Raw genomic sequence first — 27,695 nt, forward strand, 5'->3', positions numbered from 1 at the left:
GGCCCAGTTTTGCAAGGCCTTTTTGAGTTTCGCTAGGGTTGACGAAAGGCAATCTATAAAAAGGCATAACTCTACACGCTCAAGACAACTTCTGCCTCCGGCATTTACTCTTCTGCATAGCTGATCAAGTTAATTTCCTTAGGCGTCAAAACACTTTTAAAGCTTTCTTGTTCTTACGATTTCCGAATACTTTAACTTTCTTGTTTTCATCGTTCTTAAGATTTTCGAGCTTTGTTCTAAGTTAGGTTTCAATTCTGTTTTGCTTTACTTTTTCGTTTAGAGTTGTAATCAGATTTACTTCTCGAGACGATTACAGTATTTATTTTATTTTCGTTGATTCTTTTATTTTACATGCGTTCTGTTTATGCTTTCAATTTGCGATTTCTTTTATGTCAATTAGATTAGAAGCTTTTAATTTAAGTTATTTAAATTCTTAGCCTCGTAGCATTAAAATTCAACTTGTCTTTACTTTAATCGTTTAATTTTTCCTGGGGTTTAATAGTTTCTTTCTGCTTACGTTTTTAATCTCGCCTAGTTAATTCTTAAGTTTAAGTCAAGTTAAGTTTTAATTACAAGTTTTAGTTAATTTTGCAGTTTTCAATCCAATCTTTACTGCTTTCTCGTGATACAATGAGAAGCCCTTTAAGATCTTCCTTGAGAGACGTTAGGGTCAACTTACCATTGTTATAGTGTCCTTGTTCTATTGCAAGTCAATCTAGAGGTGTTTTAGGTTAAGTCAGACTACATCTCACAATGGTAGAATTTGAAGAAGGGATTGATGCAGCCCGAGCAGAGCTAAGATCGCACCAGAACAAAGTTAAGATCACCAGAGCTGAACGCGCCAGAACAGAGCCAAGCTCGCCAGAGCTGAAGTCGTTATGCCAGAACAGAGCAGAACAAGCTTCCAGAGCAGAGCTAAGTCCCAGAGCTGACGGAAGTACAGAACAGAGCTGGCGTTCCAGAGTTGGCGATTCCAGAGCTGGCGTTCCAAAGCTGGCGATTCCAGACTAAGAGTTCCAGAGCTGGCGTTCCAGAGCTGGCGAATCCAGAGCTGGCAGTTTCAGAGCTGGAGTTTCAGAGCTGGAGTTTTTCGGAGCTGCAGTTTTTCAGAGCTGGAATTTTCCAGAGTTGGCGTTTTCCAGAGCTGGCGTATTCTAGAGTTGGCGTATTCCAGAGCTGGCGTATTCCAGACTTGGCGTTTTCCAGAGCTGGCGATCATTCCAGAGTTGTCAAGAACTTGCGGAACAAGTTTTCTTTAAGTTTTCTTATTTTTTTTAAGTTTCCTTGTTTTTACGTTATTTCCTTCATTAGATTAGGGTTTAGTTTGCCTATATATATGGCTGCATGTTGATCGAATATAACACATCTTTTAGCTAATTTTTTATATATGAAATTGTGAGTTAATCTCTCTTGAGTTCTTCGAATTCCTCTTTATTGTGCCAAGACGAATTCAACTTATCGGCGTATCGGCGAGTTCATCATCCCTCATCGTGTGTCATTCAGCATTCCCGAGTTGCTGCATCAATCATACGTTGGGGTTTAGGGATCCGTTCTCTAGATAACTTTGTAGATTAGATTCAGGGGTTTTGGGATATTCCATCCTTTTATCTTTCCTTTTTATTTCAGTTTACGTTTCAAAGTCTTCCGTGCGTGTTTGTGAGCTCAGCCCTGCAAGATTCAGCTCTGCACTGGTAGAGGTTCATATCACCCTATACCTCACGCTGCATGCTTTCAACCTTCGCCGCCCCTCATAGTGCTTCCGTTTTCATTGCCAATATTCAGGGACGTTCTTCTAACTCTTTTTATCTTTTGCCCTAAGAACATGGCTTTCTTTTTATGGGCGGGTGTCTTGTTTTGATGAGTGCATGTGCATGCTTCTAATTGGGCCATTGGTCCCTCTGTTCTTAGCTTGTTCTTGGTTGCTTGCTAATTGTTATGAATTTGTGGAAGAGATGATTCTTGATGTGAATTTCGGGTTAGTGATGTTTGGTGGTTATTCTGATTTTGCTTTTGATATATGTTTCTTGTTTGTGCAAAGAAGTATGAGTTTTGTTGCAACACGGTTGTAAGTAAGTAAAACGTGATTTGTCCGGTAGATGCTAGAGGGAGTGTTGTCATTGTGATTGCCTACGATCGTATCCTTATCTGTAAAATGCTGAAAATTCTGCCAGCTCTGAAACTCGTGACAGCTCTGAGTCTTTGCTCCGCTAGTTTAACTATGAGCATGGAAAACTACGTGAGAAGTCTTTGGATTACGTCCAAATGGTTTTCTTTCACGAATTATGGCTTAACTGTCGAAATCTAAGTGATTAAAGCACATAAAGTGTGAGAAAGAAAAAGTTGTGAAATGGAGATACTGATTATAAAGGCGATCACATTAGGGAATTCACTTCTAGCGGAGAATTGGGTCTGATCGAATTATTTACATTACTGTTGTGTTGCTTCATAAACTTTGAGTTACTTGCATGATCTGAGAGATATGTGTTGATTGAAAAATTTTGAATTGACTTGTTGAATGTTTGGATAGAAATAATCATCGTGGAACGCTCTCTTCCTTAGATTCATACTGATTTTGCTTGAGGACAAGCAAAGGGCTAAGTGTGGGGGGGTTGATTCATGTCTAATTGTTCTTAATTTGGGGGTTTGATTGTGCTAAATTTGAGTTAAATATTCTGGAATTTGGTGCGTTTATGAGTTTGTTGATGCTTTGTAGGAGCTTTTGATAAAACAGGAGGAAGAATGCTAAGTTGGAGTGTTTGGATAAAAAATTGCGTATTTGAGCTCAAAGTGGTGCGCAGCGCTGAAAAGGTTGCAGAGCTGACCATGTGCAGAGTTGACGTTATGCAGAGCTGACCATATGCAGAGCTGACCATCTCCAGAGCCGACTATCTCCAGAGCTGCCTACTTTGACAGGGCTAACCAAACTCGACAAAGCTGACATTCACTCATCAGAACTAGCAAAGCCGACAGAGCTTCTATTCGTTCATGCAGAGCTCAAGCTCCAGAGCTACATACTCCAGCACTGTTCCAGAGCTACCTACGACAGCACTGTTTCAGAGTTACCTACGCCAACACTGCTCCAGAGCTACCTACGCCAGCACTGTCTTGAGCTACTTACGCCAGCACTGCTCCAGAGCTACCTACGCCAGCACTGCTTCAAAGCTGGCATTCCTTCGCCAGCGCTGCCGAGACTTGCCGAGCCCTTCATCCCTTGCACTTTCCTGTGCGTGCACGCTTGCCTTGATGTTTATCTTTTAGGCCCAGTTTTGCAAGGCTTCTTTGATTGTCGCTAGGGTTGATGAAAGGCAATCTATATAAGGGCATAATTGTTCTCAATCATAAACACTTCTGCCTCTGGCTTTTAATCTTCAGCATTCGGACCAAGTTAATTTCCTACCTTAGGCGTCAAAACAATTTTCAGCTTTCTTGTTTTCATAGTTCTTAAGATTTCCGAGTTTTGTTCTAAGTTAGGGTTCAATTCTGCTTTGCTTTACTTTTCCGTTTCGAGTTGTAATCAAGTGACAGATTTGCTTCTCGCGACGATTTCAGTATTTATTTTATTTACGTTGATTCTTTTATTCTACATGCATTATGTTTCGCTTTCAATTATGCAATTTCGTTTATGTCAATTAGATTAGAAGCTTTTAATTACAGTTGTTTAAATTCTTAGCGTAGTAGCGTTTAAATTCTTAGTAGCTTTTACTTTATGCTTTTAATTCTGCCCAGGGTTAGTAATTTATTTCCGCATGCGTACTTATGTTTTGTTCTTTTCTGCCTAGTTAATTCTAAATAGTTTTAAGTAAAATTTTTAATTTCAAGCTTTAGTTTAGTTTTACAGTTTTCAAACCAAATCTTTACCGCTTTCTTGTGATACAATTAGAAGCCCTGTAATATCTTCCTTGAGAGACGACTTTGGGTTAGCTTACATGTTACAATAGATCTCGTTCTATTGCGAGTCAATCTAGCGTAGTGTTTAGGTTGAGTCACCTGCGCAGGCTAGAGAAACCGAAGCACGTGTGCAACCTAGAGAACTCGAAGTGTCTGCGCAGTTACAAGATAACGAAGCTCTCGGCGTTGAAGGCTCAAAGCTAGAAGTTATAGTTAAATGTATTAAGGTATTAAGGAGCTTGAGGCCCAATTATCTAAGGGGTGGACTTAAGGCCTTATAGTTTATTTTACATGCCTATAAATAGAAACTTAGGATGAATTAAGGGGATCATCTTATCTTTCATTCATCACTTGTAACATAAACTCTCTCTCAAAAGTATAGTGAAAACAACGAAGAACTCCCGTGGACGTAGGTCTTGATGATCGAACCACGTAAATCCGTATGTCGTTTACTGCTTTCTAGTCTAGGTGTTGATTACATGCTTCATCAAGCTCCATGTCTAGTGCTCAGTTCAGTGCTTCAGCATAAGTAAGCGCGCTTTGACTTGCTAGGACAACTCGGATGTCCTGCTTCAAACTGGCGCAAAACAATTCTGACATCTTATCATCAGTGTCTACCCGATATGGTGCATATCGAGCTAAGTCGCAAAATAGTCGGTCATATTCAGCTACTATCCTATTTCCCTTCTTCATACTAACGAACTCTATTTCTTTCTTCTTGCAATAATTCCGTGGTATATATTTCTTACAGAGAGCTGCTTTGAACTGCTCCCAAGTAAGGTAATCTAATTGTTCTTGGGTCAGAGTTTTCTGTTTGGCCTCCCACCAAAAATCTGCGGATCATTTGAGTTCCTGCATCGTCACACCTAAGGAATCTAAAAATCCTTTCCATGCTTCTAATCCATTATTCTATTTCAGCGGGATCTCCGGTCCCGTTGAAAGTAGGTGGATTCTGTTGTAGAAAGAGTTCTTCTACTGTTCTTTCTTGCTGTGGGAGAGGTGGGGATGGTGGTGTAGGATCTCTCTGTTATTCCTCATCTTCTTCTCGATTTTTGTTCCTTCTTCTCGGAGGCATGCTATAAAGGAGAAAATACGTATTAGCCTCGGAGCTAGTCCTTCTATATCACAATTCATAAGTTCTTTCTCTCAACTCTATTCTACTTCTCATCATCTCATAGTCCTCGTCCAAGTTGCTATTCGATTCTATCATCATGCATCAAGTAAAACATTATCGAAGCTCTAATAAAATATAAAGACCCTATGGTCGTTATCATCTATATATACTGAAAAAAAATTGCCTCTTTCGAGGACTTACACAAAAGTTGGGGCATATGTACTACAAAATAACCCCTAATACTACAATGATGCTCCATCTATACTAGCATCATAGGTACTAGGCACCTATAGATATGTACTATCTATTAATACACACACACTATACTATGCTTCTATATCTATAAACACCTACCAAGCATCACTATATATATATATATATATATATATATATATATTAGCATCTATACTATTAATGCGGTCACCGACCGTCATCATCTCCGGACACTCTACTCTCTGCATATCAGCGGGTGTGTCCTCACTCGGCTCAGTCTCCTCGCTCTCATACTCATCAATCAAGCGATAAACGATGTCATCATCGGTCTCATCCTCAACATCGATATCTATCATCGGTCCAAAGATAGGCACCTCGGGAACAGGTACCCACATGTCAACTCCGTCAGTAGTCGTCCGACACTGGAGTGGTCGGGTCCATCCATAGCTGACGGTCATCTTGGGAGTTTCCTCGTCAGGATCCTCCTCATCGCTGTCAAGCTGTAATGGTTGAGATCCTCCCTCCTGGGCATCTCGGGATAGCGGGTAAAGGATCGGGTGCGTATATAGCTGAAACTCCAAGGTTTCTAGCTCCGGCAAGGGAACAACTCTCGAATAGGGATCATAAGACACATGCTCAATCTGAGGCTCAGTAGATATGATAGGTAGTGCTGACTCTGGGGGTGGCAGTGGCAAAGACGCTGTCACAGGGGTCCGATCCCATGGCGGTAGATCAGCGCTGGGAAACAGAACAAGTGTCAGAAAAGATAATGGATCATGGTCTCTCACTAGCGAGTATGTCTCGAAAACAGCTGGATCGGGAGCAACAGGCTCAGATGAAATCGGTGTAGGATCAGCTGGAGGTGGGAGAGCAATCAGATAAGGATCATCTGGAAGTGGGGGCGCCTCAACTACTCCTCCCTGAGCTGGTCCATCAGGTACTCCATAAGGTGGTGGTGGTGGCTCGCCAAAAGTAAAATAGCAGTGGCTGAGCGTCGTAATGAAACCATAGAAATCTGCGCGCACGAAACATCCAAACTCAGTCCTAAAAATGTACTGTGGCACTAGCAAGGCCGCCCAGTCCTGCCACTCAGGTGTTAGCTGTGGAATCAGATGTGTGCTCGGCTTCATAAATCCCGTAAGGAGTAGCCTCTAGCCAACGTCGGTGGTAGAGTGTTAAAAACTCTCCAAGCGTGTCACCCTCTCGCGGTCTAGCCTATCTGAACCATCGGTGCATCGCTTCTCTTAAACGTCGTTGCATCCTGCAATAGAAAACATCATGTCTATCAAAAGTGGATATAGAACTTACTTAGTACGCCTCAATCAACAACATACTCATTCGCATTTGGTACGGTGGTGCAACGGCTATATTAGCCTCAATATCTCTCCACATAATCCACAACCATTGGCTCATTTCATACTCTATCAACTCAGGCAGTTCCGCCATTGTTCGCTAATTTCTTAGCACACCGCAAGTGCACGTGTGCAATTGTGTACAGTAGAAAGCAAGGTCGTATTCCACAGAGACTAATTAATATTAATTCATATCCTAGATCCTAATCCTCTATCTAGATAATCGAAATTAATAGTTTTGTTTTTAAAACTAAATAAATAAATAACAGGAAACAAATAAATCAAGCTGCGAAACAGATAAACAGATATGAGAAGAATTTCCCAAGGCAAAGGTTTCAACAGATTCTCATAACTAACAAGTTCAATTCAATCATCAAGATGATTCCTAAGGCAATCTCAAAGCTAGTCTATACCCACTCTCATGGCATACAAACCGTTGATTACATGTAAGGCTAGCGTCTCCGGATCACACTTCTAACATGCAACTCCTAAAAGCTCCTAGTGATGAAATAAGAAACTTCACCCTTATTGAAAACGATAAATGACAACAGGATTTACGTGGCTCGGTCATCAAGACCTACATCCACGGGAGTTCTTTAGGGTTTTCCACTATGATGAGAGTGTTTACAGGTGAGCTAAGAATCCATCTCCCATTTTTCGAGTAAATGTCATATTTATAGTTTACAAATAAACCCTAATTCCAAAAGCACATCCATTTAGTCAGTTAGGCCCAAAACCCACTACACTAGTCTTAGTTTCGGCTACGCGAGTGAGTTTCTCGGCTGCACAGGCAAGCTTCTTGGCTGCGTTGGAAGACATCTTGGTTGCGCTGAAAAGCATCTTGGCTGCGCGGCTGCGCAAGCAAGCTTCTTGGCTGCGCGGGAAGGCATCTTGGTTGCACGGAGCGCTGATGGAGGATTTAGTCCTCATCACCAAGGATTAACACCCTCACAAATATCAATTCCCTTTAGAATTAAAATAAATGTGTTCTATGTTCTTAGTTCAGGTAATAATTATCATCTCTCGATATCAAATTAAAAATAAAACCTATGATTATGCTAAATTGGTGATGAAGAAATAAAGCAATCAACATACACAAGAACATAAAAAGAAAAAATAACTTGATTAATTGAATAAAAAACAATCAAATCTGCTTACTCCCTAAACCCTGGGAAAAAGTTGTTCTAGCCACACATAGACATATGAACTAGAATACAAATCTCAATAAAACAAATAAACATTCAACAAGAAAAATAGTAGTAAAGTTGAGATTCTTCAGTTCTTGCTCTTGATGTGTTCCCCGTCTCTTCCAGCTCTCAGGAAAAGTAAAATATGATAAAAGTTGTTTTCAATATGTTTCTGGGGAGTATTTATATGCCCTAGGTGTCAAAATATAGGTCAAAACCTGTGTTGAAATAATAAAACAATCGCGCTAAATCTGTGTTGACACGCGGCCCGAGGCGCGGCCGCGCGCCCAGCCCGCATGCGGCGCCGGAATCCTAACAGCTTTGTGCAGTGATTTTATTTTGGCTCGTTCTCTCTCGTCCGAACTTTGATTTACGATCCGTTTACGCTCACGAACTCCTCTCGAGACGAACTACAACTTGTGTTACAGCCAATTCTTCCAAATTATGCTTCATTATTTCTAAAAATTCATTCAACAACAAGGAAGTAACAAGTTCTTGACCATAAACCAATATAAGCTCAAATAAACCATCAAACACACAAAATCCTCATAACTAAACATCAAAATTGACACACCAAGAGTTAAAAATACATGTTTATCATTCATCAAATCAATACATAACTCATTAGTGAATCAAGCTCAACACTCAACATGAAAGCAATAAAGAAACATCAATAAACTCTTACCTCGGTAAGCAGGAGGAGATGGGGTGTTGGGGTTTTGTTTCAAATTGACTCTCAAACTAGCCTAAGAATTCAAGTTTAGACAAGTACTCTATTTAAAGATAGGTGTAAACAAAAGTTCAACTCAATCAAGAAATAGACTCAGAGCAGACAACAACCCCGCCGTCTAACCAGTGATAGCATAGATCGGGTATCGATACGACTAAATAAAAAGAAGGGAAAAGGTGCAGATTGGCCCTTGAAGTAGTAGCCCCTATAGCGTATAACCCCTCTTACTCACTGTTTGTGCAACTAAACCCCTGAACTCCGAGAAAATGGTGCAAATTCCCCCCTCTGACCTAACGCCGTTAAGTGTCCGTTAACGCTTGGGTTTAATTGCACCCTCTACTTCAGGGGTGGATCTGCACCTTAATTTTTTATTTTTTATTTTTTATATAATTTCAGCAACCCACCTCCGGCATCAACTTAATCGTCCCTCGTACACATCGATTCTGACTTACACCTTGTCAGCTCGCACGCGCCCAATCTCTTGGTTGTCGACTGCCCACTGCTTACATGCAGCAACGCCACCAGCTTCTTCACCGCCCCACACAACAGCATCTCCTCTAACACATTAACCTTTTAGGCTTATCTTATGATATTTATTGTATATATATTTATCTATATAATATATATTTAAATTTTATTTATTTATTTTTGAATAATTATTAAAACTCTAGATAATAATTATGATTTTATTTTTGGTTAATTTAATATTTGTAAATTTATTTTAAAAGAGAAAAAAGAATGGATCTGGGTCAGGACTCGAGACCCTGTGAATCTAATGGATCTGGACATGAATCTCATTTTTTTGGACCTAATGGATTTGGACCGGATCCTGACCTAAGTAAAAAAATACGGATATGGATTTAGACCAAGCAGGATTCGATCCAGCTCCACATCTGGAGTCGGTGATGCTGCGGCATGTCGACGGTAATTAGTCGACGATCATGAGATTAAGCGCGTGCGAGCTGACAAAGTATAAGTTGGAGCCGATGAGTACGGGTGGCGGTTAAGTTGATGCCGGAGGTGGGTTGCTGAAATTATAAAAAAAAAAAATTAAGGTGCAGATCCACCCCTGAAGTAGAGGGTGCAATTAAACCCAAACGTTAACGGACACTTAACGGCGTTAGGTCAGAGGGGGGAATTTGCACCCTTTTCTCGGATTTCAGGGGTTTAGTTGCACACACAGTGAGTAAGAGGGGTTATACGCAATAGGGGCTACTACTTTGGGGGCCAATCTGCACATTTTCCCTAAAAAGAAGGAATAAAGACGGGGAAAATTAAACTCAACATCAAGCGGAAGCAAATAACAAATCATGCTAACTCGAGCAACATAATAATCCTTCAAGATATAAGCATCAACAACTTTATAAAAGTCAAAGTATCGGGATTCTCGTCAACATTTACAAAGCAGGCATAGCTTAATATTTACAAAGATTCATATTATGCAGAGTATCACAGCAAAAGGTGATCAGATTATATGTATGAAGACATATAACTGAGAGTATATCACTTGATTAAGTCTAAAACAAACTCCAAAATCAAAATGCTACCATATGAAATGAAAATATGGTAGATAGTAAACATCCGAAACAACAACCCCGCCAACACCAGGCCATCCTCCATCCTTGCTTATCCTGCACATTTAGAAATATATGCAGGGCTTGAGTACCGAATACTCAGTGGACATAAGCCGAAAAAATAAATGAAACTTGCTCATTAGAGCTATAGATTGAACTTCCCACAGTTTTAAGCAGATCACATGGGTTTAGTATAAATAAACCTGTGAAAGCTGAATCTCAATCATAAGCATCATAATAAACGATTGCGCAATCAAAATACTCAACATGTATGTACCACATCTACAATTCATCATCAAAGGTACTAGAAGTAGGCCTCCCTCTCAAGTACCGTGACCGGTCGACCCGATAGACGGCTCGCAGTCACCTCTGTGCACAAAATTCTGCTTGTGGCAGGACCGAATTCGTCCGATCGGTAGAGGGTATCACACAAGATCATCATCAAAAATAATTGACAAGTCAATAAGTTCAAATCATAATTCATCTCAAAACATTTATCAAATCATATCATCATCATTTGAGAACTCACATAATAGAGTATAGAAAATAATGCCCACATAATAGTGGTAGTGAAAGTAATACCCACCTGACAAGCTTAGCTTACTTCAGGTAGTACTCGGGGTGATCTCACTTGCGTCCTCGACTGGTATCTTCAGATATCATCACATCGTAGTAGTTCATGAGACAAGTTAGAGGAACTAGTAAGAAACTTCTTTACTAAGAAACTAACCTTAGTCCTATTATAACACTCATCATAATCACACTCAACTTATCTCAATCTTATAAACTTAATGCTACGTCAATAAACACTAACCCTATTCTCGACTTTATCGCTCCCATAAAACTATTCACATTAGCAACCAACACATAGACAAAGGACATATACAAGCAAAATAGATTCACATTAGTATATGGAAGACTAAACAAGTTCATTAATCCATATAGCAATCAAGTTTAGAAACTTTTATGAAAATCGGAAAAACATTTACAGTTGGGGAAAATTTTCCAAAAATTGGTTTTAGAAAGCCAATAATATATTATCAAACATTCTTGATTCAACCATTCATAAATAAAACACATAAATAAGTTATCTCAATTAATAGCATTCTTGACAAACTAAACTCGAAACTCCTTCGTCAGAAAATTCTCAAAATTTCAACTTAAGCTCACAATCTACCCAAGAACATGAATATACGATCATACGACTCAAGAAAAATCAAACTCGGCTTCCCCTTTGACTCATCATTTTCAGTCATCACAAAAAAAAATTAGTGAAAGGTCCGTTTCGTCTCATCTTTCATATATAGGCTTAATTAATCATCACATAGCCATATATGTTCACATTTAACACTTAACTCATCACATATGAGCGACCTCATGTAAAAGCACAAACTAAACTCGGTGGAATTCACAATCTAATCATGTCATGGTCCTATATGGGTTCCAATTAGGATATAGACATCATTAACACAAGTATGGATCTCATGAATCAAGAACACCCAAATTCTAGCAAACTAAACTCAAGTAAAATCACATATAGGCAACAATTAATCAAATTGATCATGGATATTTATTCTAGTCATGCTTTTAATCAATTAATTTTAGTCAATTCAAGCATATATCTCATAAATCAAAAAGCCTCAATTTTAAGTAAACTAATTTTTTAGAAAATCTTTAATCATGCTTAAATTACCAATAAAGGCTAGATCTAGCAAATTAGTTCACTCAATCACAAATATAAGCTATCACTTATCCATTTCAAGCACATAAGCAATACCTAATTTCCATCAAACTAACTCATTCCAATTTCCATCAATCACTTCCAATCATCAATCCAATCCATCAATTATCACAATAACAATCTCAATAGCTCATATCAACTCTCAATTCATCAATTAAACCACAATCTCAAAAATTCCCAAATTTAGATAAACTAACTCAAAGGAAATTTCATAAATCTTTCCAAAGCTTATCAAAACATATAGAAATCATCTTAATACACTCCAAATAGTATTAATCTCCCTCCAATTTAAGAAAAGAAAGAGAAAAAATTTTGAAGGGCAAGGGGCCCTAATTTTCGAAAATTATGAAAACAAAAGAGGGGGGAGATTTCTTGTTACAATCATCTATATACACACATATATCTCACCATAGAGTTAAGATTCATGAGATTAGAACACTTACTCAAAGACTTAAAAGAAAAGTAAAATCTCCCTTGGCTCCAATCTCTAAAACCTTTTCAATCCTTGTCTTGATTCATAGAAGAGATGGTTTATGATTTGATTTAGGTAAACTTCTAAGTATAGGAGTGATTTTTGGAGCTTGAGATTAGGCTTCAATGGTGGTAGTAAGAGAAAATAGTGTGAGGGAGAGAGAGAGGGAGAGGGGGCGAAAATGTGGGAAAAGAGGAGAGAGAGAAATGTTTTGTTTAAAACCAAAACTTACTCCCTACGCTAAGAGTGCATTAAATGCTCAATTAATGCCTAATCCATCCACTTGGCCACTTGTTAAACATCACATGTGAGATTGATTAAAATAATGAGTGTGAGTGTGAGAATGTGTAATAACATTTAATCAAGTACTATTATGCACTAATTAAATCAAAACTATACATTATGCACTCATGTGGCCATAATAATATTAACACTTAGGCATTCATTAATCAAGCCCGTACTTATCTCAGAAAATAAATTCCGAGAAATTCGTTAAGAAATGATAGGATCAGTATTGGCATTACTATCCATCAATTAAAATTAATCTCATTCATTAAGAGAATTCAAAATTAATCATGTATGATATCATTCTTACAAAAAATCATAATTACTCAATTATAAGTGCACACGTATCAAGTAAATCACATAACGTCAATCAAATAGTTTCCACAAATGTCACATCAAAAATCAAACAACATTCATCGTCAATCCAATCATCACTCGAACTAACTCTTCACTATAGTAACTCTCACTCACTACCTCGACTCTATCTCTAGCATTTCTATCTCAACTCAATTCAATCAGCATCTCTAACTCAATTCTAATCCCTTCCTCAATTCAATCAGCATCTCTAATTTACTCACATCACCATCTATCGATAAACTTCCTCTCATCCTTAGTAAGCTAGTGCAAAACTCTCAATGCTCTCAGTAATATCTCGATACTATAAATAGCAAGGTAAAAATACGGGGTGTTATAGTATCATATACAATGATTTTTTTCCTGATAGATAACGGAAAAAATTTGTATCTATGAGCGTTTTTCTAGTAGTGACTATTAATTTCATTTGTCAAAAGGTTAAGTTGACATGGATTGAAATTAAACCACTGGGTAAATAGTCTGGTTGAGGCATTCATGTCTAAACGTCCACACAAACATGGCTTACACATGAAATTATTTGGGCAGTTAGAGGTTTCATCAATATTGTTTTATCAAAAGGTTTCGATATTGTTGTTATGAATTATATGCTTTTATGTTTGTTTATTCAAATATGTCTATGTCTCTTATTGTTTATTATTCTTGCACAAAGTTTTTTAACCGGTCCATATCTAAATGGAAATGCAATTTGGATTTTTATCTTCATCACAAACTAACACAAATTTTGTGTTTCTTACTAATCCACGTTCTAATTGTCCCAACAGTGAGTCAACTGATGAGAAAAATGAATTGCATAAAAGGTGGCATAAGACGAACAATGTGGCTATATGCTATATTATGAGAATAATGTTGCAAACCTTGTAGCCCCAACATTAGGGCATGGACGATGCTCTTAGCATTATGCTAAATCTCAAGAAAATGTTTGGGGAGTCAGTCCGAGCTGCTCGTTTAAATTGGATGAGATTAATCTTGTTATTTTTATGAGCGATCATAGCTCAGTGCACGAGCATGTCATGCATATGGCAAACCTGTTTGACAGGATTGACTTGCTCGGTGGGAGTATCGACAGTGAGGTAAAAGTCGATATCATCCTAAACTCTCATCTCAAATCTTGTAAGAACTTTCGTCTCAACTTTGTTATGAGCAAGAAAGACTATACTTTTAACAAGTTGCTCAATGCTCTAGTTACGGCTAAGGAAGTTGAGGGAAAGAGATGCGCAAGATCTTATTTTTGCCAAAGAAAAGCCATCTTTTTCGTCGAAAGACGAGAAGAAGAAGGATCCAAGGGGCAAGAATGACAAGGGAAATAGTGGGAGTAGTGGTGTGATAAGATTGAGCATTGGAAAAAAAATTGTCCAATACTTAAGGCAAAGGCTTAAGGTACTTCATTTACTGTAGTAACTGATCAGACATGTCAGCTAGTTTTCTACTCAGTCGTGAGTAGTGGATTACGAGGAAATTGATCATGATTGTTGCACCTTGCATGGATTTTTAAGCTGACAAGGAAGCTGAGAAGTGATGAGATGATTATCTTCATAGGCAACGCGGCAATAGTCGCAGTTGTTGCAATTGCAGACTTGTCTTTATGTTTTAATGACATAGTTCTAGTTTTTTAGCGTTCCATATCTTGTTAGAAACTTTGAATAGGTGGATATTTTGCTATTTGTGATAGTGATGTTTCTCTCATAAGAAATGACAAAGTTGTCTATTTTGGTGTTTTGAACGTCTCTCTTTATACTATAACTTGTCCACATAATACCTTTATATTGCATGTACATCATCGAACGAAAGAAAGAGAAAAGTTAAGGTTAGTCTCTCAATATGATCTTACACGTATATTGGTACCTTAGTTTTGGTCATATCTGTCTTAACAGGATCCAAAGGCTCATGTCTAAATAGTACGTTGGATTCATTCCAGGTTGTACCGTTTGGAACCTGCAAATCCTGTATAGAGGAAAAGATGGAGACCGGGCCATTCATGGCAAAGGGGATAAAGGGCCAATAATATGTTAGAAATGATCTTTTTTGATTTATTGTCAGTTTTTTAGATTCGAACCCAGTTTACTACACCGTGTAATCCCCATATAAGAAGGTGTAGTGGAGAGAAAAAATAGGTCACTCTTTGAAAAATTTGTTTGATGATGAGTTATGCATCTTTGCAATTAGTCTTAAAGAATCAGAAGGTGATTATTAGCGATGACACACAATTCTTAGAAATGGACTATGTGAATAATAACAAATCTAAGTCAGATATTGTGCTTCAAGAAATTGAAGGCATTAAACAGGCAATTTCATCACCCAAGCCAAGTGTGCAAGAGGTTTATACCACAAGACACTACATGTACTGTTGATACACACGTGCCACCGCAGCTCTATTGTAGTGGGCGGGTTGTGGGACAACCCAATCGATTTATGTTCTTGGGAAAATCATTAGATTCGGTCTACCCAAATATCTACTTAAAATTAGTGGGAGACGAGAAGGTAGATTCCTTACACGCCTCAATGGAGAAATCCATTAATACTATGGGTTGTATACTAGAAAAATCTTGCTACCAGAAGAGTGTAAAGCCATAGGTTGCAAGTGAGTATACAAGAGAATTACAAGCCCGAATAAGCAAGGTCCTAGTGTGAGGGTATAGATTATGATGAAATTTTTTTCGCCAGTTGCCATGCTCAAGAATTTGCATCATATTACTCATAGCAGCTCACTTAAACCATCGAGGTCTGGCAAATGGATGTCAAAAATATTTTTCTAAAAATCGTTACCTTGGAGAAGGTAGGGACATCCATGTGCAGCAACCTTAAGGTTACGTGAGGGAGGGAGAGAACCATCTCGTATCATCGGTGATGTGGTTTACCTTACATTTTATGTAGATAATACCCTCCTAATTAGCGACAATATGGAGTTAATGTCAGACATAACGTAATGATTATCCGAACAGTCTCAGATGAAAGACTAAGGAGGTATAATATACATCTTTGTGATTAAGGTTATAAGGGATCACAAGAAAAAGATGTTGGGCATATCTCGAGTGTCTTACATTGATACTGTGAATACTCGTTTTAGTATGCATACCGCCAATAAATGATTGCTACCTTTTAGATATGGCGTTCCTTCATCAAAAGATATATGTCGTAAGATGTGTGTTGACGTTTAGGAAATGAACGCAGTATCTTACGAATCCGCAATGGGTAGCCTCATGTATGGATTGCTATGTACGGGACGTGATATTTGCTATGTAGTTAGCATGGTTGTAAGATATCAGTATAGTCCTAGTTAAGGACACTGGACTGTGGTAAATTATATTTCTCACGTCCCTAACTAGAGAATAAAGATAGTTTACCAGTTAAACAATTTAGTTTCTTTTGGATTATACGGAGTTAGATTTCTAGGCTGACCGGAACAAAGAAAAATTACCTCAAGCTATGTGTTTTCCTTGGGAGGTAAAAATCATTTTTGGTTTGACCACTATCTCCAGAATCTAAGAGTGGTTCCTAGTTTTGGTGATAACTCAAGTACAGTAGCAAACTCTAAGGAATCCAAGAACCACAAAGGGTCAAATACATGGAGAGTAAGTACCAAGTTATACGATTATTCATAAATCGAGGTCATGCGAAATTATGGCAGACTTACAACAGCCATAACTTCTTCTACATAACTCCGATTCAGGTAAAATTATGCGGCCACTGAAAGCTCTTTCGAAAAGGAAGAAGTCCTATTTCTGGGCAGAATACGATTGGAGATCGTTTGAGGCTTCTAATGAAGGGTTAAAGTCAGCTGACCTGTTCAGCGATTTATGATGAATTCCTGCAAATTCTTTAGGTATTTCTAAACACCTATGTGCAGTATTTCAATTAATAGATGCATGCTAGGTTTAATCGATGTTTCATGAATTAAGATAATCCAAGAGACGATCATCGGACAAATCAAATATTAATTAAGTTTAATATTCCTACATGTTGAGGTTATTGTGAGGGGATAAGAGTGTTGGTAGACTTCGTTGTGTTTGATGTGGGCAAAGGAATTAGAGGAGAGAATGGGCATCTTGTTTTGCTTGGCCGACCTTTTATGGCTACCACCAATACTCACATTGACGTGAAAACTGGAACTTTAAGCATTGTTAGATCAGGTAGATCTGTAATATTCTCATTTTTTTATATAAGAAATCTACTACTCCTACTTCTTTATTACAAAATTGCTTTTATGTTGAGATGTTTTATGTCGTGGACGAGGATGGTATTGTGCAGGAATTTCTGTATCAGTTGCAAGATGAGGATGACATTGTGTAGGAATTTCTTACTAACTTACAAGATGAGGTTGAGATTGAGCAAGAGTTCATTGCTAACTTGCAACATGAGGCTGACATTGAGCATTGAGTTTTTGGATAAGCTACTGGAGGAGGATGCTATATTGCAAGTTTTTCGGAGTGTGCTGCATACAAAGGAAAAAAGAAAAGGGGTTTTTGAACCAGGTTTCCGGAGATGTGTAGAAGACAGATCATTGGATATGATGATGTGATGATTCGAGCTTTAAGGCAGCCGATGCTTCAATCATATTTTGGTTAAGGGTTACTCTTAGTCGAGCTAGTGACTTTAAAACTAACGTTATATGGGAGATAACCCATGTTTTTTTTTTTGCTTTCTCTTAGTTTCTGTTTTTGCTTTTGTTTTTGTTTTTATTTTGAGTCGTTGGAGATGTGTAGAAGACAGATCATTGGATATGATGATGTGATGATTCGAGCTTTACGGCAGCTGATGGTTCAATCTGATGGAATATTAAATTGAATTAACGTTCCGCTTTGCCCGATGATCGTTTCTTGGATTATTATTAATTTATCATACAACGATTAATCTTAAACATGATCCTATGAATTTAATAGCTTCACATAGGTGTTAGGATTTACTTACTTGTAAAGCGGATGCAGAGGTCGTTGATGACCGTGTCAAAAGACTCTAGTTCTGATCTTCTCGACTGTATCCCGCTCAGCTTTCACCGTTGGATGGACAACGAGCTATGAAAGTCCCAAGCTAGAAATCTCCCTTGTTTCCTGCGCCTCCTTACAGCTCTCAAACCCTAATAATTATCAATGTGTCTTTCCTGAGAGCTGAGAGCTGTATTTTATAATACAGAAAAGGGAGGGGGGCGCCAGTTTTGAGTAGAGGACGATTTCTAGCCCTACTTGGGCTAGGAGACATTGGGCCAGTCCAGGGACCAGATACAATGAATAAAGATGGGCCTCAAATAAATTAATTTATCTATGATCAGCTCAGACCATAATTAATTTATAAATATCAGTTCATTCCACTAGAGAACCGATATTGACTTACCCCTTTATTGCCGGTGATGAGTCGGGGCTTGTATTTAGACTTATTAAATCCTCGTATTTAAAATATCCGACATCCATTAATTAATTATAGCTCTGACAGCCTTAATTAATTAATCTCTTTGTAATCCTTAAGCAGTACCACTCAAAACTTATTATTGCACCTGAACTTAATCAACCTGCAGGGTTCAGCGCAATAAACATTATTGAGCTCCTTAAGGGGATGTCATTATCCTATACGGATACGAGTACTAATACATATAATCAAATATCATATATTAACTGCTATCACCCAAGATACAGAATACTCAAGTTACTATATAACTCTCACTCATAGTAAGTCAAAGTGATAAGCAAATTAACATATATATCTGAAATCTTATTAGTATTAAGATCTTATAAGTTACCGAGATCTTGATTCTTCGCTTAAGTCAGATAGAAGAATACATCTCACTGTGGTCCTACCAATACGTTATGACGTACCGGTATAGATAAGTAATCAAGACAAACTACTTCCATCTATACCGCAGCCTAAACCAATAACTTGTCCTAGAGTTATTTCGGCTGTGATTATATTATATCTCTTAAGGTTATTCCAATTATACGGCCTTCTGTGATCTACAACACACCATATAATCTACTTATGTAGAGATAAATAACATACATATGCAATCATGAACCCAATCAGATAGGAGATAAAATAGTGAACACAGGAATCATTGTATACAAGTATAAAACGTTCTTGCTTTCAGTATACAAATCCAACAATCTCCCACTTATACTAAAGCAAAACTTTTAGTATACAATATGTCTAAATACTAGCTATTACAACAAACACTTCACTTCTTCTCCCACTTATACTGAAAGTTTTTCTCTAAGTGGGTGGCATCAACCGCAATCACATCCCTCGAGCATGCTTCTCATAGGCCTTTTGCGGCAAGCTCTTCGTGAAAGGGTCAGCTAAGTTCTCCAAAGTATCAATCTTATCAACTAGCACATCTCCTCTGCTTACGATTTCTCGTATGATGTGGTACTTTCTCTCTATGTGTTTGGTCGCCTTGTGGCTCCTGGGTTCCTTAGAATTTGCCACTGCACCCGAGTTATCACAATAAATTATGATACTCTTAGGCAAATTAGGGACCACTCCTAGATCCAACAGGTAGTTCCGGAACCATACAGCCTCCTTAGTAGCTTCAGAAGCAGCTACATATTCGGCTTCCATGGTGGAGTCTGCAATACATTTCTGTTTTGCACTCCGCCATGATACGGCTCCACCTCCCAAGGTAAACACATAGCCAGAGGTAGATCTCTTCTCATCCCGGTCAGCCTGGAAATCCGAATCGGTGTAACCCAAAGGAAATAGACTATCTGATTGGTAAACTAGCCTATAATCTCGAGTCCTCTTCAGGTACTTGAGAATATGCTTTACCGCAGTCCAGTGTCCTGGTCCAGGGTTCGACTAATATCTTGCAACCATGCCAACGACATAGCAAATATCAAGTCTCGTGCAAAGCATTGCATACATGAGGCTACCTACGGCGGAAGCATAAGGTACCTTCCTCATTTCCTCAACCTCACTAGGTGTCTTAGGACACATGTCCTTAGACAGAGGAATGTCATGTCTGAAAGGTAGCAAGCCTTTCTTGGCAGCTTGCATGCTAAAACGAGAAATCACAGTATCAATGTAGGACGCTTGAGATAAGCTCAACATCCTTTTCTGGCGATCACGGACAACCTTGATCCCCAGGATGTACGCTGCATCTCCTAAGTCCTTCATTTGAAACTGTTCGGATAACCACTTCTTTATGTCCGATAATAGCTCAACATTGTTGCCAATGAGGAGGATATCATCTACATAAAGTGCAAGGAAAACCACGTCGCCATTGACATCTAAACGGTACACGCAACTTTCATTTTCGCAACGAGTAAATCCATAGGATTTAATGACCTCGTCAAAACGTTTGTTCCATGACCTCGAAGCTTGCTTAAGTCCATAAATGGACTTCTTCAGCTTCCATACAAGATGCTCTTCGCCCTTTTTCACAAACCCTTCGGGTTGCTGCATATAGATGTCCTTTCCTTCTTCAAGGAAACCGTTTAGAAAAGCGGTTTTGACATCCATTTGCCAAATCTCAAGGTTCATGTGGGCTGCTATGGCAAGGAGTATTCGGATAGACTTAAGTATGGCAACCGGCGAAAAGGTTTCATCTTAATCTATACCCTGTTCCTGGGTATAACCTTTCGCCACCAGTCTAGCTTTAAAAGTTGCGACTTCGCCATCCGAATCTCGCTTTCTCTTGTATACCCACCTACTACCTATAGCCTCGAAGCCATCAGGTAGTTCAGTTTTCTCGTATACATCCATAGCAGTCATGGATTCTATTTCAGAAACCATGGCGTCGTACCAAGAATCTGCATCCAGATCTTTCATCGCTTGTCTATAGTTATCAGGGTCGACATCCTTTTGTTCATCAACAGGAAGAAGATCCGAAGACTCTCCCAAGAACATAAATCGATCGGGTTGAATTATAACCCTCCCACTATGACGAAGCGGTGGTGGTACAGCTGTGAAAATAGTTTGTACAGTATCCTGTGGTGCATTTACTTGCACACTTGGCTGGGGTGATGGAATCGCCTGTCCATTGCCTTCGATTTCTTGAAGGACAATCTCGGACCTTGACTTGTGTTCATTTATATAATCCTATTCCAAGAATCGTGAGTTGGTGCTAACAACCACTTTCTGATCCTTAGGATTATAAAAATAAGCACCTTTCGTTTCCTTAGGGTATCCTATAAACAGCATTAACTCGCATCTAGGCTCCAATTTCTTCGCTTCCTTGTCTAGCACGTATGCAGGACAACCCCATACCTTTATATGGTTCAAGCTGGGCTGACGCCCTGACCATAACTCGATAGGAGTTTTAGGAACCGATTTGGACGGTACCCTATTTAGCAAATAAACCGATGTTTCCAAGGCATATCCCCAAAACGAAATAGGCAATGATGCATAACTCATCATTGATCGTACCATTTCCATAAGAGTTCTGTTTCTTCTCTCTGCTACACCATTCTGTTGGGAAGTACCCGGTGCAGTAAATTGGGATGTAATCCCACATTCTGACAAGTATTGTAAGAACTCGTTTCCGAGGTATTCGCCACCGCGATCAGACCGCAATGACTTGATAGATTTACCCCTTTTCTTCTCCACTTCTGCCTTGAATTCTTTGAATTTCTCAAAGCATTCAGACTTGCGTTGAAGTAGGTAAATATACCCAAAACTTGAGTAATCGTCAATGAAAGTGACGAAATACTCATACCCTCCACGAGCCTTTGTGGACATCGGTCCACACAAGTCAGAGTGAATCAATTCTAACACATGTGAGGCCCTATTTCCCTTGGCCTTAAAAGGCCTTGCCGTCATCTTTCCTTCTATACAGGATTCGCAAGTTCTAAATGGAACAGCTTGAAAGTCTTTCAAGACTCCATTCGAAACGAGCCTTTGGATCCTATTTAGATTGATGTGGCCTAACCTTAGGTGCCATGCATGTGTATATTGTTCATGAGAAAAATGTTTCCTCTTATTCGGATTAGGACAGATTTGTGATGTAGATGCAACATGGACAGAATTTTTAATTGGACATGTAATAGTATAGAGAGAGTTGTTCAAAATTCCGGAACAAATAGTCATGTTATTTTTCATGATAGAGACACCCCTATCAAAACTAACAGAATATCCATCCAAAAATAACTTTGAAACTGAAATTATGTTCCGCCGAAAATCCGGCACATATAAAATATCTCTCAAAACTAAAATGTCATCACCAAAACATAAAGATAAATCTCCAATAGCAACAGCTGCGACCTTCGACGCATTGCCCACGGAGATGGTGATCTCATCACTTTCCAGCTGCCTTGTCGGCTTGAAGCCCTGCAAGGTGTAACTAGAGGTGGCCAAAAAAACCGGAACCGAGAACCGAACCAAAAAACCGGACCGTCCGGGACGGTTCTGGAACCGGAACCGAAACCGTGCTCAGTCGGTTCGGTTACGGTTCCGATTTCTCAAACCGCCGGTTCTCGGTTCCGAACCGGAACCGGAACTGAGAATCGGGAACCGGGTTGGAACCGCGCCAAAACCGCACCGGAACCGTGAACCGAAGGTTCCACGGTTAGAACTGGGAACCGTGGAACCGTGCCTAGAACCGGCTTTTAATTTTAGTTATTTGGTCAAATAATTATTGTCGTAAGAAAATCCTTTACTATTAATATGATGAAAGGTAATCTATAAAAAATATTACTACAATTTTTCATATTGATAGTTATTTTTTTATCATAATAATAATTGCTTTGAAATAAATAAAATAAAATAAATATTGTAAAAAAAGAAGAATAGAAATAAAAAAAATGAAAAAGAAACGAGCAAAAAATGAAAACAAAAACGAAAAAGAAGCTCAAGTTCTATTCCCTTTATTTCTTCTTTTCCCCGGTTAAAAGTTGTAAACTAAATTGCCTTAATTTTATTATAGCATTCAAATGTTGTAATTTGTAAATTTTATTTACAAGAGTTGTAAGGTATAACTTTGAATTATAAGTTCAATTTAGAAAATAATGTATATGAACTTTATATTTTCTTGTGTCATTTATTTTATTAAAGCAAATTTCATTAAATTTTACACAACAATACATAAAATAATAAAAATTACATAAAAAAAAAACGGACGGTTCTAACGGTTTTCAATTGGAGACCTTGTAAATAGAGGTGGCCACGGTTCGGTTCCCGGTTCGAACCGGAACCGGAACCGTCGGTTCACGGTTCGGAACCGAAACCGTGAGGGTTATTTTTCGGTTCGGTTCCGGTTCCAGTTTTTGGAACCGGGAACCGGCGGTTCCGGTTCCGGTTTGAACCGGGAACCGAACCGTGGCCACCTCTAGGTGTAACAAACATGATCAGTTGCCCCCGTATCCACTACCCATGAATGAGTAGAAAACGAAGCTAAACATGTCTCAGTTACTAGAACTTGTGACGTACCTTGTCCCTTTGCCTTGAGCATCGGACAATCTTTCTTCCAATGCCCAGTCTTGCCGCACTTAAAGCACTTTCCCTTTCCCGTTGGCTTCTTCACGCCGCCGGTAGGGCCGTCCACCTTGGCTTTGCCACTCCCACTAGCTTCGTTGTCATTCTTGCCCTTAGGACCTTTCCACTTCTTTTTCCCGCCTTTCGACGAAGAAGTAGATCCCTTGGCAGCGACAAGAATCTCTTTCTCTTTCCGCATGCCCATGACTCCCTCCGCCGTAACTAGAGCGTTCAACAACTCATTAAGAGTATAGTTGGCCTTGCTCATAACGACATTGAGACGGAAGTTCTCATAAGATTTGGGGAGAGTGTTGAGGATGATATCGACTTTGGCTTCGCCTTCGATACCCTCTCCTAGCAGATCAAGCCTGTCAAACAAATTTATCATATGCATGACATGATCTTGCATAGAACTGCCCTCGCTCATAACACATGCTAAGATTTCTCTCATTATGTTATAGCGGGCAGATCTCTCGGACTCCCCATAAACCTCAGAGAGATTTAACATGATCGTCGCCGCATCATCCATGCCCTGATGCTGGAGTTGCAAGGTTTGCGACATAGTCATCATAATATAGCACTTGGCCATATTATTCGACTTATGCCACCTCCTATGCACCTCATGTTCCGCATCAGTCGACTGATCAGTTAAGGGCGCGGGACGTGGAGTGGTAAGCACAAAACTGTGCTCATCAGCGTCAAGAATATACATGATGTGGCGTTTCCATTCGGTATAGTTAGAACCGGTGAGAGGATTGCTAGCTAAAATATTAATGATCGGAGACATAGACATATCTGAAAGTAAACAATTTAAACATGTAAGAACATGAAAGCATATAGTTCGTAACAATAATATTGTAACCTTTTGATAAAAACAATATTAATGAAACCTCCAACGGCTCAAGGAATCCCATGTGCAAGCCACACTGTGTGGACGTTTACACACGAACTCCTCAACCAGACTATTCACCTAGTCATTTAATTCTCATGTCAACTTAACCTTTTGACAAAAGAAATTAATAGTTGGCACCTTAACTAGACCATATCATCATCAAGAAGGGACTCCTCGGGAAGTTGTACATTGTACTTGATATGATATCTAAGCATTGACCACAATTTAACCTTAAAAATTAAATTCTTGAAATTGACATACTCACTAGGACCATGTCGCTTTCAATTTAATTTTCTTGGTTATCTTATTTAAATTCCATTCTCCAAAGTACTTGTGAAAATTATACAAGTAAGCCACGCTGTGTGGACGTTTACTGCATAACTCCCACTACTTTAATGGATTTAAATATTTTTAATAGAAACCTCTTCTAACAAACTTATGAAAAAACAAATGTGAAGTAAGCCACGCTGTGTGGACGTTTACTCACATTGCTAATCACTTTGTCTAGAGGCCGCATGTGGAGTTCTAGAAATAATTCTAATTGCTTAAAATTATTAAAACTGCTTAGTCTTTTTAATTCAAAAGGTTTGTTCATGCTCAAGCACATAATCCTAATCATGCTTTTCTAGAACGCAACATGTAAAACATGCTCGCAGAATTCTAAAACATGCTTAAGAAAACGATAAACCTATTATCATGCTTGTCTAAGCGCAGTTAATAAAGCATATTAACAAGCAGAGACGAACAAAAAACAGGTAAAGAGCATAAGGGATTAACACCATGGCATGCAAAGAACAGTAATAAAGAAATAAAATTCTTCGTAACCCATTCGTGGAATCCCAACATCTAATCTATTAAAATAAAAACAGAAAAGAAAGCCCAAAAACAAAACTTTTGGCCCGAAAAGAAGTTCATCCGGCCCGTCTTTGGAAAAACTAGGGTTTGGGCCCCCTAGGGTTTGGAAAACTCAGCCACCTAGGGTTTGGAAACCTTAGGCGCCGCCGCCTCCGTCGCAAAGCAGCCATCTGGCGCTGCTGCAGCCCGCCGGCAGCGCACAGCGCCTCCAACAGCAGCAGCAATAGCCGGCAGCGCTCGGCGCACCACCCGGCACGCGATCGGCAGCAGCCCCCGGCGCCTCCCAGCAGCAGTAGCAGCAGACCTCGGCGTGGACAGAACAGCAGCAGCGGCAGCGGCAGTGCGTCGCCCGCTGGGCGCGCCGCGCGCAGGCGCTGCCCCGGGCGCGCACCGCCCCCGTCGCTCGCCTCCTCCTCGCCAGCCTGATCCGCACACAGCGCCTGACCAGGCGCGCGGCGCATGGCGCGCAAGCGCTCGTGCGCGCGCTGCCCTCGGCGCCAGCCGCCTTGCTCGCTCCGTGCCCGACGCGTCTCCTCCATCGTTCTTTCATTGTTGATTCGTCGTCGTGCTCGTCACGTTTCTCAGTTTTACAGAATACAAAGGAAAAACAAATACAATTTGAAAACCTAATCTAACCACGGATTTTCTCATGGTGAAAAATGATTACAACGTCAAACGACGTATTCCACGAATCAACAAACCACGAAGAACAACAGCAGTAAAAACAACGCACATTATTAATCATACATAAATTAATAATAGAGCCAAGAAATTAATCCTGGGCTCTGATACCAATTGATGGAATATTAAATTGAATTAACGTTTCGCTTTGCCCGATGATCGTTTCTTGGATTATTATTAATTTATCATACAACGATTAATCTTAAACATGCTCCTATGAATTTAACAGCTACACATAGGTGTTAGGATTTACTTACTTGTAAAGCGGATGCAGAGGTCGTTGATGATCGTGTCAAAAGACTCCAGTTTTGATCTTCTCGACTATATCCCGCTCAGCTTTCACCGTTGGATGGACAACGAGCTATGAAAGTCCCAAGCTAGAAATCTCCCTTGTTTCCTGCGCCTCCTTACAGCTCTCAAACCCTAATAATTATCAGTGTGTCTTTCTTGAGAGCTGACAGCTGTATTTTATAATACAGAAAAGGGAGGGGGGCGCCAGTTTTGAGTAGAGGACGATTTCTAGCCCTACTTGGGCTAGGAGACATTGGGCCAGTCCAGGGACCAGATACAAGGAATAAATATGGGCCTCAAAGAAATTAATTTATCTATGATCAGCCCAGACCATAATTAATTTATAAATATCAGTTCATTCCACTAGAGAACCGATATTGACTTACCCCTTTATTGCCGGTGATGAGTTGGGGCTTGTATTTAGACTTATTAAATCCTCGTATTTAAAATATCCGACATCCATTAATTAATTATAGCTCTGACAGCCTTAATTAATTAATCTCTTTGTAATCCTTAAGCAGTACCACTCAAAACTTATTATTGCGCCTGAACTTAATCAACCTGCAGGGTTTAGCGCAATAAACATTATTGAGCTCCTTAAGGGGATGTCATTATCCTATACGGATACGAGTACTAATACAGATAATCAAATATCATATATTAACTACTATCACCCAAGATACAGAGTACTCAAGTTACTATATAACTCTCACTCATAGTAAGTCAAAGTGATAAGCAAATTAACATATATATCTGAAATCTTATTACTATTAAGATCTTATAAGTTACCGAGATCTTGATTCTTCACTTAAGTCAGACAGAAGAATACATCTCACTGTGGTCCTACCAATACGTTATGACGTACCGGTATAGATAAGTAATCAAGACAAACTACTTCCATCTATACCGCAGCCTAAACCAATAACTTGTCCTAGAGTTATTTCGGTTGTGATTATATTATATCTCTTAAGGTTATTCCAATTATACGGCCTTCTGTGATCTACAACACACCATATAATCTACTTATGTAGAGATAAAGAACATACATATGCAATCATGAACCCAATCAGATAGGAGATAAAATAGTGAACACATGAATCATTGTATACAAGCATAAAACGTTCTTGCTTTCAGTATACAAATCCAACACAATCATATTTTGGTTAAGGGTTACTTTCAGTCGAGCTAGTGACTTTAAAACTAACATTATATGGGAGATAACCCATGTTTTTTTTTGCTTTCTCTTAGTTTCTGTTTTTGCTTTTGTTTTGAGTCGTTGCTTGGTTTTTGTTTGGTGTTTGGTGCAGGATTTGAGCCTTGGAGTTTGACATTTTGAGAGAATGAGAGGAGGTCACGCCATGCTAGATCGTCAGGGAAAGCCACCTAGACCGACTTTTCAGGAAAGTTTCGTTCTTACCCCATCTTTTTGTGAACACTGAGGACAGTGCTAGCTTTTAAGTGTGTGTGTGTGGGGAGAGTCTTACTTTTTATCTTTGAGTGTGTTTTTATTTGTGACATGTGTCATTTACTCCTGCCTTGACTTATTGTTTTGATTTTCGCATGTCTATGAATACTTTGTGAAGTTCTAGCTCATTTATTTGATCTTTTGATTTTCGCATGTCATTTACTCTCTGATTTGCATGTGACTCATTA

At 39.1% G+C, this 27,695-nt stretch overlaps 1 long non-coding RNA gene across 1 annotated transcript; it reads right to left on the minus strand.

Moving 5' to 3' along the window:
• Nucleotides 1–9,821: 9,821 nt before the first annotated feature.
• Nucleotides 9,822–12,477, minus strand: LOC131011444 (uncharacterized). Its single transcript, XR_009096929.1, has 3 exons — nt 12,243–12,477; nt 10,645–10,708; nt 9,822–10,115 (listed from the first exon to the last, which is right to left on the minus strand). It is a non-coding gene; the product is annotated as an uncharacterized LOC131011444 (long non-coding RNA).
• Between the last annotated feature and the right edge of the window lie 15,218 nt (nt 12,478–27,695).

This window comes from Salvia miltiorrhiza, chromosome 2 (genome assembly GCF_028751815.1).
Source record: "Salvia miltiorrhiza cultivar Shanhuang (shh) chromosome 2, IMPLAD_Smil_shh, whole genome shotgun sequence".
Taxonomy (NCBI): Eukaryota; Viridiplantae; Streptophyta; class Magnoliopsida; order Lamiales; family Lamiaceae; genus Salvia; species Salvia miltiorrhiza.